Genomic DNA, 16166 nt, shown 5'->3' on the forward strand with positions numbered 1-16166 from the left:
CATACACTAAGCACTCTTTCTGCAGAGCACTCAGCCCCAAAGCCTGCACTTTGAGAATGTATCTCACCGTAATGCACTGAAGCATGCATACTGCTACTCAAGTAAAATGGTGTTTGGAATAAACAGAAATTTAAATGAATTGTTTTCCCCCATTACTGCCTCTGTCTTGCACTCTTTAAAATTAAGTATTAAAATTCATTTGCACTTTGTCGACTAAATAATTTTGAAAGGCAGTTTTGTTGTCCAAATCACTGGTTAAAAGAAAGGTTTGTAAAGATCAGGCTAATCTGTATTGATCCTCCTGAGATAAATTCGCACAAAATAACAGCACAGTAGTTCTACCAGTGGATCGGAGACAATAAATGCCAGATGTATACATAGTGCTCAGTTTGTCAAGTTACCAAGCAAAATTAAATTCTCCCTTCTGGATGAATTTTTCACACTGAAATAATTGACATTGTTCAGTTCATCAAATTGAGTGTAACTTTTGTAGTAGTAAAGACCTATTTGGCCAAAAAAACTTTGCATGTATTTTTTTCTGAGTTTCCCAGGTACATATGTGTGAGATTTTAAGTACATTCGAAGTGCACTCTCTGCTTCTTTGTCTTTGAGGGTATAGACTTTACAATCCCAGAGCAGAACCAAAAAAGATAAAAATAATTCAGCAGAATGATGTTATACTGTTCGAACTTTGACACTTGCAAATGGATGGAAACTTCACTTTCAGATGCAAAGTTTGAATTTTGTAATTATTTATAGATTTCAAAATACCACATGTGACAGGATATTTCCTTATTTAGAGCACAGAGTTTTCTCTTTCAAGTAAAACTCTCCAAAACTGAGGAGCCAGCATCAACTGGTTCCTTAAGGACTTCTACTGCAGCAGTTAATTTCATCTCATCTGTTTGTGAATATGAAGAAAGAAATTAAACACTTGTATTTTTCTACGGTTTTAGCTTTCTTGTCTTTTGTTCATACTGCTTTGCAGACACTTGGTGAGTCTTTATCTTTTGTCCCCTGCAAAAGTGGGTGTGAAAGTGAGCATTTTTGTTGTCTTGCTTGTTTCTCAGGCTCTTGGAGATTTTCATGCAGCTTGACTACCCTGCATTTTATATTCATCCTAACTAACTGGTGTGGTCTGCAGAAGTTTAAATAGGTACAGATACAGAGATTTTGGTCCGCTTTTAGAGTCAAGATGGAGTAAAGCTGAAAGAGTAAAAGTAAAGAATCAGAAGTCAGGAGAGTCATGTGTGCAGATAAAGGTTTCCGTTTGGGTACAACTTAATTATTGGCTATGTCTGCTCTGTGAAGTAGAGGGACTTCACAGTGTGCTTCATAGTCTTTGTATATGTGACTGAGTTACGACAAATGAAAAAAAAGAAAGTAATTAAATAGGGTGTTGTATGTGTATCTCCTAGCCTTAGGATGAGGTTGTGTGGGATGAGATGGAGCTTGTGGGCTGATGTGAGATGTAATATTGTGGCTGAGTAGATGACAATGACAAAAACAGAACAAGCCTGAAATAATCACTATGGCCTTCAGTGTAAGGATGAGAGGCATAGTTATGCTGCATGCTATATGGTGTCTTGAAAACCAGGCAGCTGTGTTCAGACTGATGCCGAGCACTGAATGTCTTGCTTTACGTGCCAATAGTACAACTGCAGTACTGGGGAGCCTTTCCCAAAAGGGCCTGCTTGTCTTGATGGAATACTAAATTAGGCTGCCTATAATCCTATGGAAGAGTTAGCTAGTTCCTTCAGCATTCACATATTGCCTTTCTATAACAATGTACAGACACACAGGCACACAGCTACGGTATCTTCATCTCTGTATGCTGCTCAGTGCTGGTTCTTGTGAGAATGTTTGTGATTGGATTGTGTGAATTACGTTGACTTCTTATGATAGACATTCTAATGAGAGAATAATGGAACAAGGCAAGATAACAAGTCACTGTTCCACAGTTTTTCTTCCTAAAAAAAAACCCCCAAACCATAAAGAACATGCTGATTACAGAAGGAGCAAGAATCACAGGAGGCTCACTCACTGACTGTATTAAGCACAAATGCAACCCCGTGGATATGAGCTAAATGTGTAGTGCATGAAGTGATGGCAGACTTCCAAATCTTCATTGAGGTCTCCTGAAAGAAATGTGTATTTCAGGGGAAAGTTCATGAAAATTTCATTATAGTGATGACATTTTTGATGCTGCCATAATGTACTTTATGTGCTCTTATTCCTCTTTATTGTATTTACATGTACTTACCAGAGCTGCATTTATTTTTCCTTCACAGAGGAAATAAAAGTCTTGAAAATGTTATTTGATCTTTGCAAAAGTGACTCAAATTTACACTTGTGTACAGGAGTCAGATCAGCATACTATAAACAGCACATTTCTCTCTGCACAAGCTCCCTTCACCATAAATACATGAATTCTGATTCTTTTGTTTTACGGACAATGAAATATTTTTACTGTACAATGAAGATACTGAGCTCTGTTTAATTGCTCAGAGTTCTCATACAGTCACAACAGCTGCTTGCAAGAAAAACACTGAGTTACAAAAATTCAGGTGTCTTATGACCAGCTGCTGAGTGTAGCATTTGCACTGTGTTTGGGTGTGCCTGTCAAGAAAAATCAGGCTAAAATTTCTCTATACCCATGCAACAAGAAAAGTGAATTCCAGAAATGGGAGTGCAGAAATGCGACCTTGGCAATCCAAGGGGAAGATTTATTTCTCAGTCCTGGCAAAACAAAAGATGACAATATTGTGCTGAACATAGGATCAGCGACAGTGAGTAAATGGAAGATCTATAGAACCATGGGTGGTTTGTGTTCTCGAGACCATGAAGGTAAAGTTTAGAGATTAATCTTGATGATTTATTGAACACATTTTTTTGCCATCACAGATAGGGTCCCTTGATTTTTGCTCCCCTTAGTCTAACATCATCTGTTCCCTCTGGGGCAATGGTGGACTGAAGGATGATTAGTTCACATATTCAGACCTATATTTCTCCAACCTGGAGATGCACAGCTGCTTGCCTTCAGATAGAATCCAGTATGTGCAAAAAAAGTGCATTTTAAATTTTACTTTTAAAGTAGAGGTGGATCTAGGCTATTTTAAATTGTCAGCTTTAATAAAAACACTTTACTTAGCTCTATACTAGGACTAGTGAAATTGTATTAGTATTGTTGTATAAAAGGCAAAAATCTTTAAGTTTAATATTCCAGTATTAAAAGTACAGAAATAATTCCATGCACACTACCTTTCAGCCATTTTGTGAGATTTCAGATACCAAAAATCCTATAGCATTTAACAATTAAATCAATTAATTATTTTTAATGAATGATGGGAAGCTAAGCTACATGATACACAAATAATTATATTTTTAGAAAATTAATTATTAAATAAATACCATTCCAGTTCTTTCATAGCTGGCTACAGTGTGAAACTGCTCTAATTCCAGCTGTTACAGCTGGTGATATCATAAGCAAATGGTAAATTGCAAGACCTACCCAGAACTTAGGTGGAAGACACAATCTGGTGACAGCAGGTCCCCAGTTATAGTGATGTTACACTTGTAACCCTTTCTCCACATAGCATTATGGAGAGTGCAGACACATACATAGAGAATTAGGACTCCCGGATTCCCACACATATATTATACTTTCTCTTTTGCCCCCTCAGATCTGTTTACGCTGTTAGGAAATGCCAACAGAGCTCCCTGTGCCTTCCCGTTCCAGCTAAGTGGCACATGGTACACCGAGTACACGGCTGCTGACAGGTCAGACAGCTTGCTCTGGTGTGCAACAACTCCTGACTTTGATAAGGACCATTTGTATGGGTTCTGTCCCACTGGCAGTAAGTCCCAAATGCTGACAGAGATGCTATAACACAACACTGTTAGGTAAATATAGCAATACTGAGATGCTGTTAATATTATGGAAGGGAAAAACCTTGTAATTACTTTAATCTACTAAAAAATGTCTCTGTGATGCCACAGCATTCCTTACAGAAGAAACAAAAATGTTTCCTATGAGTCTACCGTCAGGCTAAAAGTTGTCTGGGTGTGTCTATCAGTAGCTAACACCCAGGAAAAACCAGCATGCTTTGAATATGACTGCAGTCAGCAGAACATAATCTGAAAATTGAGACTAAGCCTATTTCTCCTTGCCTCATCGCTATGTGTGGTAACAGTAGTATAACTTTTTCTAGCAATGCAAATTCTTGTTCTGTGTTACAAGATTGGTTTATAGTCAATGGAAAGATGCAGTTTCTTTTCTGAAAGACATGAAATGAGAAAATTGGCTCAAAGGTCTTACTGAAATAGCAGCAGTGCTAGCCCTTCCCTTGTAATATTTGAAATTACATTTCAAGACAAAGTTATCTGAACAGACAAATGCATGTGCATCTGAGTGCAGGATGAAGGACACCAAAATATGATGCTAATGAAGATATTAGAAATTCTGCCCAAAAGCTAACTTTTCAGTGCTATAGCACAGACTCACTGTTTATTATTTTGATGGGAATTGCACTGGGAAACCAGTGCCATTCAATAACAACCACCAGTTATCACCACCACAATTTTGACTAGTATTACTGACAATTATTTCCTGGTGCAATATTACATGGTGTACCCTGAAATATCCCAGAACATCCTCAATATAAACTCACAAACATGAAGTATTTGGCATTATAAAATTGCTGTGACACTGTCACTAGCACTTGAGTCTACAATTAAAAAAGAATGTTAAAAATCTGAAGTGAATCTGCAATGAAGAAACACAATGAAAAATAAAAAACATTTCTTCTAATGAATCAATCAAGAAATTCAATGTACTTTCCTCAACAAAAGAGAAAGTTAGAGGAAGTTTTAAATACAGCTCATTAGTACTTGCCCAGGGAACAATTTTGCTAACAATAAGCTCTCGCCAGACAGTTTAGAAATTCCAATTACCTAAAAAAACATGCAGACTAGAAATAGGGAATACTTTTTTAAAAAGTCATAGAATCATTTAGGTTGGAAAAGACTTGTAAGATCATTGAGTCCAATTGGAAATCTGACATTGCCACTTCCAACACTTAACCATGTCTCTAAGCACCACATCTACACGTCTTTTAAATACCTCCAGGGATGGTGACTCCATCACTTCCCTGGGCAGCCAGTTCTACTGCCTGACTACCTCTTCAGTGAATAATTCTTTCCTAATATCCAATCTAAACCTCCCCTGATGCAGCTTGAGGCCATTTCATTTCATCTCATTGTTTGTTACTTGGGAGAAGAGACTGACCCTTACCTTGCTCCATCCTCCTTTCAGGTAGTTGTAGAGAGCGATAAAGTCTTCCCTGAGCCTTCTCTTCTCCAGACTAAACAACTCCAGTTCCCTCAGCCATTCCTCATCAGACTTGTGATCCAGACCCTTCACCAGCTTTGTTGCCCTTCTCTGGACCCCTGCAGCACCCCAATGTCTCTGTAGTGAGGGGCCCAGAACTGAACACAGTATTCGAGGTGCAGCCTCATCAGTGCTGAGTACAGGGCGATGATCACTGCCCTTGTCCTGCTGGCCACACTATTTCTGATACAGGACCGGATACTGCAAGCCTTCTTGGCTGCCTGGGCACAAGCTGGGTCGTGATCAGCAGCCATCAATCAGCATCCCCATGTTTTTTCTGACAGCTTTCCAGCCACTCTGCCCCAAGCCTGTAGTGTTGCCAATGTAATTAATGATGGCATAGTGTGAAAATAAAATTTTCTATCATTGGAAATGTTTGGATTTCTGTTGTATTTCAGCCAAGTGTTAATTCAGGCATAGGCCACGAGCTGCTGAACAAGTGTCCAGTGTAAATAATGACCAAGGTACAGTTTTGCTTTATTGATCTCTTTACACTATTATTTTTTCACCTGGAGATTATCATATTGACTGGGGAAACTGAAAATAAAGGATGACAGGCTCATCTCTGCTAAAATTGATAGCAAACTCTTTTTTACTTAACAAAGAGCAAGCTAACAGAAGAGTATGGGTTTGGAGGGTCTCAGCTAATTTGCTCCAGAATCTCATTTCATAAGTAAGCTTGTAGTTAATTTTCTCATAAATTTTTGTGCAAGATGCTTATACAAACTGCAACACTAAATTTCCTTTTTCTCATACAGATAATGACAGATTTTGGAATACAGATCCTTTAACAGGAACCTACTACCAGATAAGCTACCACGTGGCAACAAGCAAGGAAGAGCTGCCAGCAGCAGAACACAGAATTATTAAGTATCACAGAAATACATGAACAAAAGTATCTAGAAGGTGAATTAATAAGCAAGACTCAGTTAAAAGAGTAGCAAAGAGGTTTTTGGATGGATTACAAATGTTTCATTTTTTTAATAATATTATGATGAATAGCTGATATAAAAATGGTATATGTACTGCTAGAAAACCAGCACATTTACCATAAATGAAGCTTTTCATAGGTGGACCTTTTGTAAGTTGTGGAATTACTATTTGGATTCTTTTTTAAGTAAGTTAAGTATTCCCACCTAATTAAGCAAAGGTTACCTCAAAGCCAGAAAACACCAGAAAGAGACTTTACAGAAGGAACATTATTATAGGAGGCAGTCATTATATGACTTTCGTGTTAAGAAATCAGTGTTCTTCACATATATCTATAAAACAGATTTTTGGAAATACTGTACAAATTTTATACAAAACACTATGAAAAATCTAAAGACTTTCTGGATTTATGCAAGACTAGAATAAAGGCTCTGTATCAATTCCATTATAATGAAGCAAACTTGTAACAAATATTATCAACAGCAATTCAGTGTTTCAGTTTTCAAAGCTTATTCCTTATATATAACTATAGAATAGCCTTACATTCAGATAAACTATTATGCTAAACAGTCTTTTGCCATTCTCTACCCTTTATTTGCAGAATAAACTGTTTATTGCCAGTAAATATGGAATCCATACTGAAACTTAGAAAGCAGACATTTATTATCTTCCTCTGAACTTTGAAAATGCAGAGCATTTCCTAACAAATTTCATTAGTATTTAACTCTTTTGGTTACCTAGATCTGATTGACAGCAAGAGATCCTCTCTCTGGATTGGGCTTAACAGGCTGAATCTCAACAGTGGCTGGCTCTGAAGTGGTGGCATTCCCTTCAGATACTTTAAGAGGGCACCAGGTAGTAATCATTTTCTTAGCAGTTTTTTGAATTAATATTTCCTGACAATATGATGAATGCATATTAATTACAGTCTTGTAATATTCCCTGTGAACATGAGGGAATTGAGTTGAAAGCTTATAAACCATGTGAGATTAAAAAGCTGAGAATGATGCTTTTCTTCACTGGGTATATCACAAGTAACTTCAGACAAAAGAGCTAAATAAACTAATTTTGTACCAGAAACAGACTCAATGAAAAGCCCTAGTTGAGCTGTAGCATACTAAGAATGCCTTCAAGTCAGTTAAATCCTCTGTGTTTCCCTTCTACTCTCATGATGGTTATCAGACCCTGCATCCTGCCAGGACTCAGCTGTCAGTGAGCATCAGTCTTACAAAGCCTTCCCCTTCACTTTTTATGCTTTTGCTCTTTCACTCTCTCCTCTTTAACATTCAAGTGAGACTGTAAATAGAGTTCACAGCATTGGCAGTTTCTTTTTGAAAGTGACTTGATTGTCATGGCAACAGCCAGTTGCAGCAAATACTGTATGTTTGCTTGGTGAATAAATACACATATATTTTGGCCTTCCACAAGTCTCAAAGGTGCCAGCTGTTTTTATCTGGCATGGAGGACAAATGGAAAGGCCAGAGCTTCTAGAGGGTTTTCTACCTTCAGCTGAGCTGGTTAAATTCCTTAAGCCTCGCAGAGAAGAGGAGCAGCTGGCTCTCAGGTCAAACAGCCCACACCCTTGGAGTTCCTGTATTGCCATGTGGTGGCTATTATGAGTTAATTATACATTTCCAGTTTACTGCAAAATTATTATATCTTTTGGAGGAAGGGAAAAAAAACGAAGTTGTGCTCATGGAGGACCTTCTGGATAGCTGGTTGCAGGGGCAAGCAGAGGAGAGACAGCAATTGTGAGTGCATGTAACTGGGCTCTGATTGCAGCAAGGAGCAAATCTGCAGCCAAGCTGCCTAAGGGATATGCAGAAAGGTCCTTTCCCAAAGACTTGAGCGGAACTTTTTTGTTCCAGCGTACCACTGAAAGCTGCTGGACCAGAACTTCATATTGAAAGAAAAGACTCCCTAACAAGGGCATCGTGGACATGAGGAAATTAGTTTTCACATACGATTTGGTATGTTCCATCCAAAAGATTTGCTTTATACTTTATTTTAGGAATTTAATATTATTATTTTTGTGCTCTGCTAAACACAGCTCTTGAAACTAGAAGCTATTTAACATGCTCCCACAAAGAGGAAGTTTACCCTGCCAGGTTTAGTCCAATGTAGGTTCCCACCACTCCCTGTTCAACTGTCAGACAACGTATCTAACCAATTGGTGGCACTTTGCTTTTGTCTCATGTTTTTAACAAATAATATTAATTCACTAAGCTTGGTTTAGCTCTACAATGCGGAGCTAGAACTCTAATTTTCAGGTTTTGAAGTTTGCTTTTATTGTTAGCACCTTGAAGTGCTTACTTTGAAGGACACTCTTCTCTCTTTGCATCTGTAAAATTCCTTGTCTGAATATGAACTATGTTAAGATGTTACCTTACTGTGTGCCTGCCCCAAAATATTAGCTCAAACTTAAACCATCAGATTTTATGAATGTACGTGAGTGTTTTAAGCTCATTACTTAGTCCTACTGGTATAATTGGGTCCTGGCAACAAATTGTGTATAAAATTAGATATTTCATGAGCTGTGAAACTATGAACTCTGATTTCCTACAGTCTGTGTACAGCATTGCAACTGCAGCAGCAACAGGTACCCTGGGCTCTTCAGTCCAGCATCTACTGACTGGGCAACAACATAATTTATTCTGCAACTGGTTGTGAGCTACATATTCTTTAAGGGAGGTACTGCTGATCAAACAGGGAGGGGAGGGGGGAACAAGAAAAGGATTTGCTGCAGCCTTTCCATCAGTGCAGGCTTAAAGTTAGGTATCTCTTTAGTGTGAGACAACGGTTTCCACAAAAAATATAGGAATGTCTTATTTTTGAGACTGCTATTCTGTAATCAAATATGGCAGAAGGTGCATGTTATGCAACAAGCAAAAATTGTAAAGAAATGTTCGATGGGTAGTTTCAAATTACACTCCTTATCTCCAGCAGAAAAGTAACTGTAGCAAGTACTGAGTTTGCAATTGGCACATGAAAAGGCTGGAAGTAAATTGCTCTTTTGGCTGCTGACATAGAATATGTGCTACATAAAATTAATTTGGTTTTTATTCAATGAAGGAAATCCTGAGCCTCAGCCTGAGAAACTGTGCAGTACTAAATCCTACAAGAGATGCTAAATGGGAAAAACCAGCCATATAAGCTGAAAGTTGGCTATATTTGTAAAAAGGAAAACTCCACACCAGATCCTTTCATTCTTCCATCAAGTATGTCAAGCAAATAAAAACCCTTTGAAAAAGACAGAATTTATGTCACTAAACGAAATTTCATGGCTATTTAAAATAATTTTTAAAAAGGCATTGTCATTTGTTGTTCTGCTTTAATAAGTGGCACAGCACAAATCATGCTGTTATTTCTTTAACCAAATTGTTTACATACTGGAAATGTTGTTGGAACCTGGTAACCACAGAAGCCATTTTTATTTCATGTTACTCTTCACAACTCCAGAGGCACTGGCCTAAGCCATACACCTTCACAAATGTACCATGGACTGCATGAATACGAAAATAAAGTTAGAGATGCCTCACCTTTCATGAGGAGCATTCTAATACAAGAACACTGAGACTTATCACGGAAGGCTTGGAACGGTGGCACCAATAGGCTCAAACCACTTTCTCAGTGGGATTTCTGGAGAATAGAAAGATGGCAAAATTAGCAAGATCTTTCAGTCCACTTTTCTACTATGCTTTTCTCTGATTTATTTAACGAAGCTTAGTATGGAAAGCTTCTGTGTAGAGAATTATTTGGGCTGCAGTAATAATGTCTTTATGAAACATGCAAAACATAATTGGGTGGGGTATGTTCTGTGAAGACGCAATACATGGAATTCCAAAATAGTCCTCTGTCCAAAAGCTCTATTATTCTCCTCTTTTGTTTAAATGCAGTATGTTTTCTGCAAAAGTACAGTGTACAACAACAGTCTAAAATGTCTAATGTACAGGGAATGAAGAGAAGTACTACTTATTTATAAACGTTTAAATTTCCTGATTTCTAATGTAATTGCAACTATTCTAGACTCTAGTTTGCACAGTTTAATAACTTGAAATATCTGTTGATTTTGAGAGGGTGCAGGGCCTGTTAAATACCCAGAAAGATGGCTGCCCTATAGAGATCACTGTTTTGTGGTTCATAGAGATCCTAGAGACTGGAAAGAAGCCCTAATTTCCTGCAGTGAGAGCAATGGCAATCTGGCCAGTATCCGCAACCCTGAAGAGCATGGTTTCTTACTGTCTCAACTTGGCTACAGTGAGTATTTCTACAGATTTCTATCATACTTCTATCTGGTCTAACAGATTTCTATCTATTGATATAGTTGTAGAATTATATTATTAGACATATTACAGGTTTAAAAAAATATATATTTTTGCTTGTTATGAATATATATAGGGAAGCCCACAGATATGTAGGTTTAAAACCCTCCACAACTGAACACCAAAAATACACAAGAGGAGTCATTAGTGCTGTCTTCATTTCCTTTGTTTATTTTGATTTTAATTTGTGGTGTTGGTTTTCTGTTGGTTTTCTTTTTAATATGTTTTTCACTGCATGAAATCACTTGAAGGAAATAGCAACTCTAGTTACTGCAGTATTTGGGCTGATTATCTGCCTCAGACACCTTGTAGCTATAGATACAGTAATGGGCTTTTACTGATAAAGCTGAGGAGTCTCATTTCCTACTGGTATCTCATTTTTTAACTTCTTGAAAGAAGACTGTGTATTAGATCTTAAAATAAACTCCATTGTTATTTAATCTGGGTGAATTTCTATTGTACTTTCTGCTTATTTGCATGAAGTTTTGATCCTATGGACTATTTCTAATTGGGTACTAACACAGCTGAATTACTGTTCTTAGAAGCTGTGGATGAGCTGTGGATTGGTCTGAATTACCTCAACACTCAAATCTATTTTGAGTGGAGTGACGGAACTCCTGTGACATACACCAAAAGGTTGCCTGGAGAACCAACCCATGCAGTTAGTGGGCAAGAAGATTGTGTCACTATGGCAGGACTATACCATTTGATTTTTGTTTCTCTTTCTAAGGTTTTTTTTGAATGCAACTTAGCAACAGGTCAGGGAATGGCACCTTTATTCACTAAGAAAGTTGTTTGTTCTAAGCTAAATTTAAAATTACATTAAAGATAACTAAGTCAATGTTCATATCTGATTGTGAGTACATTATATGCCAAGCAAACCTTAACAGTCTGCCTGTGACAGTTAGTTAGCTTAATATAACCACACAATTAAGCATAAATACTTGGAATTCATTAAAAAGTACAGATCTTTATTCTCCCATTGAAATAATATTTTAAAAAAATATAATCAATAAAGTTTCAAAAAGAAACAGGTTCTACCTCACTATTTTTCACCTCTTTCCAAACTGAATCTAGGATGGATACTGGGCAGACAGTGCCTGTGATAGAAAGTTAGGTTACATCTGCAGAAGAGACTCACTACAAGGAGTTTCTGGGACAGCAAAGGCTGATCCTGCCTGCTTAAAGGTAAGAAGAAAGCTTAACCAAGAATCTGGTTAGTAAAAATCAATTTGACAATTTCCAAGTGTGAAATCCATTTTCAAAAGCTCCACTTCACATTGATACTATTGATACTACCCTCCTCCCCTCCCCCAGCAAGTCTGATTGTACATCAGATTCAGGGTGATAATTTTCACTACATCCCCTTATTTAAAATTGTTATTTTGAAATTTTTTTAGTCAATATGAGTCATGCCCATTATCTCTCAGAACTGTCTGTGAAAGAGGCTAAAGCCATTACTGAGGTTTTCTACATATTTGTTATATTATTCTGCAACCATCTGTGGTTGTCTTAAGACATACTAGAGACTGGGGTCCGTTTCTGGACTATGTGACATAATGCAAGATGATGACAAATCTCACTATGAGGCCAAACTAAAACAATCAAATTGCCTTTATGAGTGAGTTTGTTTTGAACAAGTAATTGTATTCTATTGCTTTCCTCCCACGCCCCTCTATTTTTCCCTCTTTTTACTTTCCTATGTACTACAGTTCTGTATTTAGTAACATTTCCCACAACCCCATATGGGGAACACAGCTGAGACTCATTGTGCTAGATAGAACTAGGCAGCAGCCAAATACTGAAAGCAGATTTTATTTACCTTTCTTGGGTACAGCAAGCAAATCTTGAGCTGGTAAAGAAGGGAAAAGGGACTTGGAATTCAGGTGTAATTTTGAGGCTTTTGCTTTTCAATATTTTTTTATGCTACCTCTTCAGTCAGAGTTTTTAGGTGAACTGATGAGTCAAAACAATTAATTAGTCTAGTTACTATTCTTTTGATATAGAAACATCAGGAAACTTGAGTTAGCATCTCACTATAAACCAGAATACTCTTTGGTTCTGAGCAAAGAAGTATTTTATTCACCTATTTCTGAATGCACTCTCCATTCTGTGTGCCACTGACTTTTTGATCAGTTAAAATTTATAAGTTACTAATTGTTAAAAAAGGTGGACTCATGCATTAAATCTCCTGTCTACATGTTTAGTATGCTTAATTTCCAGTGGCCAACTGGAATTCAAGTTAATACATTATCATATTTGGTTATATTAAAAACATGCTGACTTAAGAGTATACACTGAAGTTCAAGCACTATAACATATGCTTTTACTACTGCAAGTAAATTTCACATATATTCTTGACAGGGCTGGGAAAGACATGTTTTTTACTGCTACCTGGTTGGACATATCTCTGTAAAGTTTTTAGAAGCAAAGAAAACCTGCGAAAAGAGCAGTAGTTATTTAACGAGTATAGGAGACAGGTATGAAAAAGTTTAAAATTGTGTAGCTGATGCAATAATATTGGAATTTTGTAAAATAATTGAGAGCTTTTTGGAAAAAAATGTGAAACTAGAAAAACAGAACATACCTTTTCCAGAGGAAAAAAACCCCAACCCAACAATAAATACCGTATGTCTTTTCTAACTAAATATATTTTACACATTCATGTTTTCCAGTACTTTACTCTGAAAAAAACCAGATCACAGCTTCTTCTGTTTGTAAGGAGCAGTTTTTCAGTATAGCACAGCTTCACCTGCTATTGAAGCTAGTCTATCTGGTACCAGTTAAGCACATACTTCCATGTAAAAGGAAACCTAACAAAGACTCCATTCATTCTAATCTTGTGTAGTTTATGATGATGAGAAATGTCAGACTAAGGGAAAGCTAGGCTTAACTGCTATCTGACTTCTGTCATTTCAGATATGAGCAAGCCTACCTACCAGCCTCATTGGTCTGAGCTCTGAGAAGTATTTTTGGATTGGTTTCTCAGACACAGAATAGCAAGGGATGTTCAAGTGGGTGACTGGTGAAGGTGTTCTGTACACAAACTTGTAGTTTCTCGCTACTTGTGTGGTGAGGGATGGAAGCACTAGTTCCCTCTGAACTAGGGTCAAGACACAGAGCATTCACAGAATGCGGGTCAACAACGATTTGTTGCACAGTTACAATTCCTTGGATCTGCCGCCTAAGCACCTCCCCAGAGTCAGCTGGTTCCTGTCCCTCCTGGCGACTTCCCGTCACATCACGTGATCTTCCGTGTGCAAATCCCTACATCTTCCCTGCCTCAAGACTAGAAAACTCAGGGTTTTAACAGCTATTCCAGATAACAACTTATAACTCTAATTGAGTAAGTAAGGAAGGTTCGTGTAACTAAGTATTCAAACATGGTGCATATTACATAATCAAACAAGAAAGAAACAAACATCCTAATACTAATAAACACATAGCATCAGCCTAAAGGGACCTAGACGCGGAGGTTTCCGGCCTGAGTGTTGTCATAGTCAACGACCGGCTACAAAGTTCGTAAGGCACGTCGTGACTGGATCCGTGAGTGAAGTCATCTGGACACACAAGGGCCATGGATGTCATTTCTCACCTCTTTCCGTCACTCTTTCCCAGATACAGCTGAGCTCCAATCACCACCTGTAAAATATAGCTCAAATGCAAACTTACAGACAGAACTACAAATACGGTAGTAACAATTTTGCCGGTACCCAGCGTAGCCCAGTCTTACCCTCTACACAAGGCATAGCCCCGCCCGTGAGCACATAGGGCAAATGGACCTATCTTACCCTTTTCCAGATCTTTCACCCATACCTGTGGATATGGGGGTTTGTCTAGAGGTGGGGCAAAGTGCGAACCCATCGGGGATTGTTCACTTGATCCACGCGAGAATTGATTTAAACTAGTCAGAGCAGAAAGTAAAAGTCGGCACACGCGGCTTGCAGGAGTTTCTCCGGATACGGGCTCCCCCACCTCAAGACACATGAGGCGAGCTTTCAGAGTCCGGTACATGCGTTCGACGATAGCTTGGCCAGTGCTGTTATAAGGACAACCGGTCTTATGTTCAATGCCCCACTGTCGTAAAAACGAAGCCACCAGTTGACTTGAATATGCTGGACCGTTGTTGGTCTTGATCTGGCTAGGGACTCCCAAGATCACCATGACCTCGCGCCAATGCAAAATGGCCGCCTTCGCGTCTTGCTTGTGTTGTGCCGTAGCCAAGATGACACTGCTACAGGTATCAACTGTGACATGTAAATAACGCATAGGAGAAAAGGCAGGATATTCGGTGACATCTGTCTGCCAAATATCATTAGGTTGCAAGCCGCGGGGATTAACACCTGCTTCCCATAAGGGAGTGTGAACACAGGTCGAACACAGACGGATAACGTCCGCAGCCTGTGCTCATGAAAGACCCTTAGCCCACGCCAATGCTCGCGCACCAATGTGTAGCAAGGAGTGTAAACATTTGGCATGCTGAAAAGGGGTCTCTGTAAAAACTGGAGCGCAACAGTCAGGGACTGGCACACCTTACGCAACACGGTCTGCCCTATTGTTACCCTCAGTTAGGAGTCCAGGGATGTGCAAATGACTATTACAGTGTATTGGGCAAATTTCGGCAGTTCACTCAGATAAAGCCTGAGAAAGGACTTGCGCACACTCCGTCGTAGCCTCAATGGCCCACATTGTTTGCTTCAAAAGTTTCCAGACAAAAAGAGAATCCGTTACAACATTAATGGGGTCCGCTGACCACTGTCGTAGCACAGTAGCTACAGTATATGCTTCTAGAAATTGAACAGACTTTCCTGGGGCCTGGACCCGCCCGTCTTTCCACACGCCTTTCTCTTGCCACACATATGCGCCTTGTTGAGTACGGGAGGAGGCGTCTGTGAAAATGGTAATTCCCGTAACTGGATTCTCGACTACCCAGGAATGAGGTTGCAATGCTTTGGCTTGCACCACAGCATCCCAAGGAGTCGGAGTTTGTGCAGCAAACTGACCTCGAAAACCTGCCACAACAGCTTGTAGCTTTTCCGACAAAGGATAGTATAACTCCCACATAGTCAAGGAACACAGGAGGAAACAGCAGGCGATTTCTTTTGCAAACAGATGTCGACCGACAGTGAGCACCTTTACCATTAATTGCGCTAATAAGTCCGGCCATAGTATAAGCGCCTTTTTCCCTTTCGAGACATACACCCACTGTAATGGTGACCAGTCCTGTGCTACTAAACCAATCCCTGCCCCTTTCATAACCCAAAGGAAAGCCCGGATCTCATGCTGCAGTTGGAACCTACAGAGACTACACTGCTGTACACGTGTGAGTATCTGCGACAACAGTCGACAATGCTGTTCAGAAAGCTCTCGCTTGTCCAATATGGAAGTAGTCTCTTTCAATAACTGATAAAAGGGGATTAACTCCTCCTCAGGAATGGGGCAAAAGGCCCCCATCCACTGCAGCTGGCCCACCAACTTCTGCACCTCATGCACCATGGAGACAGTGTTAGTGATTGTACATAACT

The 16166-nt window shown here is 38.9% G+C and overlaps 1 pseudogene across 1 annotated transcript; it reads left to right on the plus strand.

Moving 5' to 3' along the window:
- Positions 1 to 913: 913 nt before the first annotated feature.
- Positions 914 to 14244, plus strand: LOC308216912 (macrophage mannose receptor 1-like; annotated as a pseudogene). The gene is made up of 11 exons: positions 914 to 995; positions 2453 to 2847; positions 3684 to 3857; positions 6148 to 6295; positions 7061 to 7174; positions 9392 to 9537; positions 10394 to 10576; positions 11184 to 11371; positions 11719 to 11829; positions 13006 to 13121; positions 13561 to 14244. The product of its transcript is annotated as a macrophage mannose receptor 1-like (transcript).
- The last annotated feature ends 1922 nt before the right edge of the window (positions 14245 to 16166 follow it).

This window comes from Psittacula echo (assembly GCF_963264785.1).
Source record: "Psittacula echo genome assembly, chromosome: 2".
Lineage (NCBI taxonomy): Eukaryota > Metazoa > Chordata > Aves > Psittaciformes > Psittacidae > Psittacula > Psittacula echo.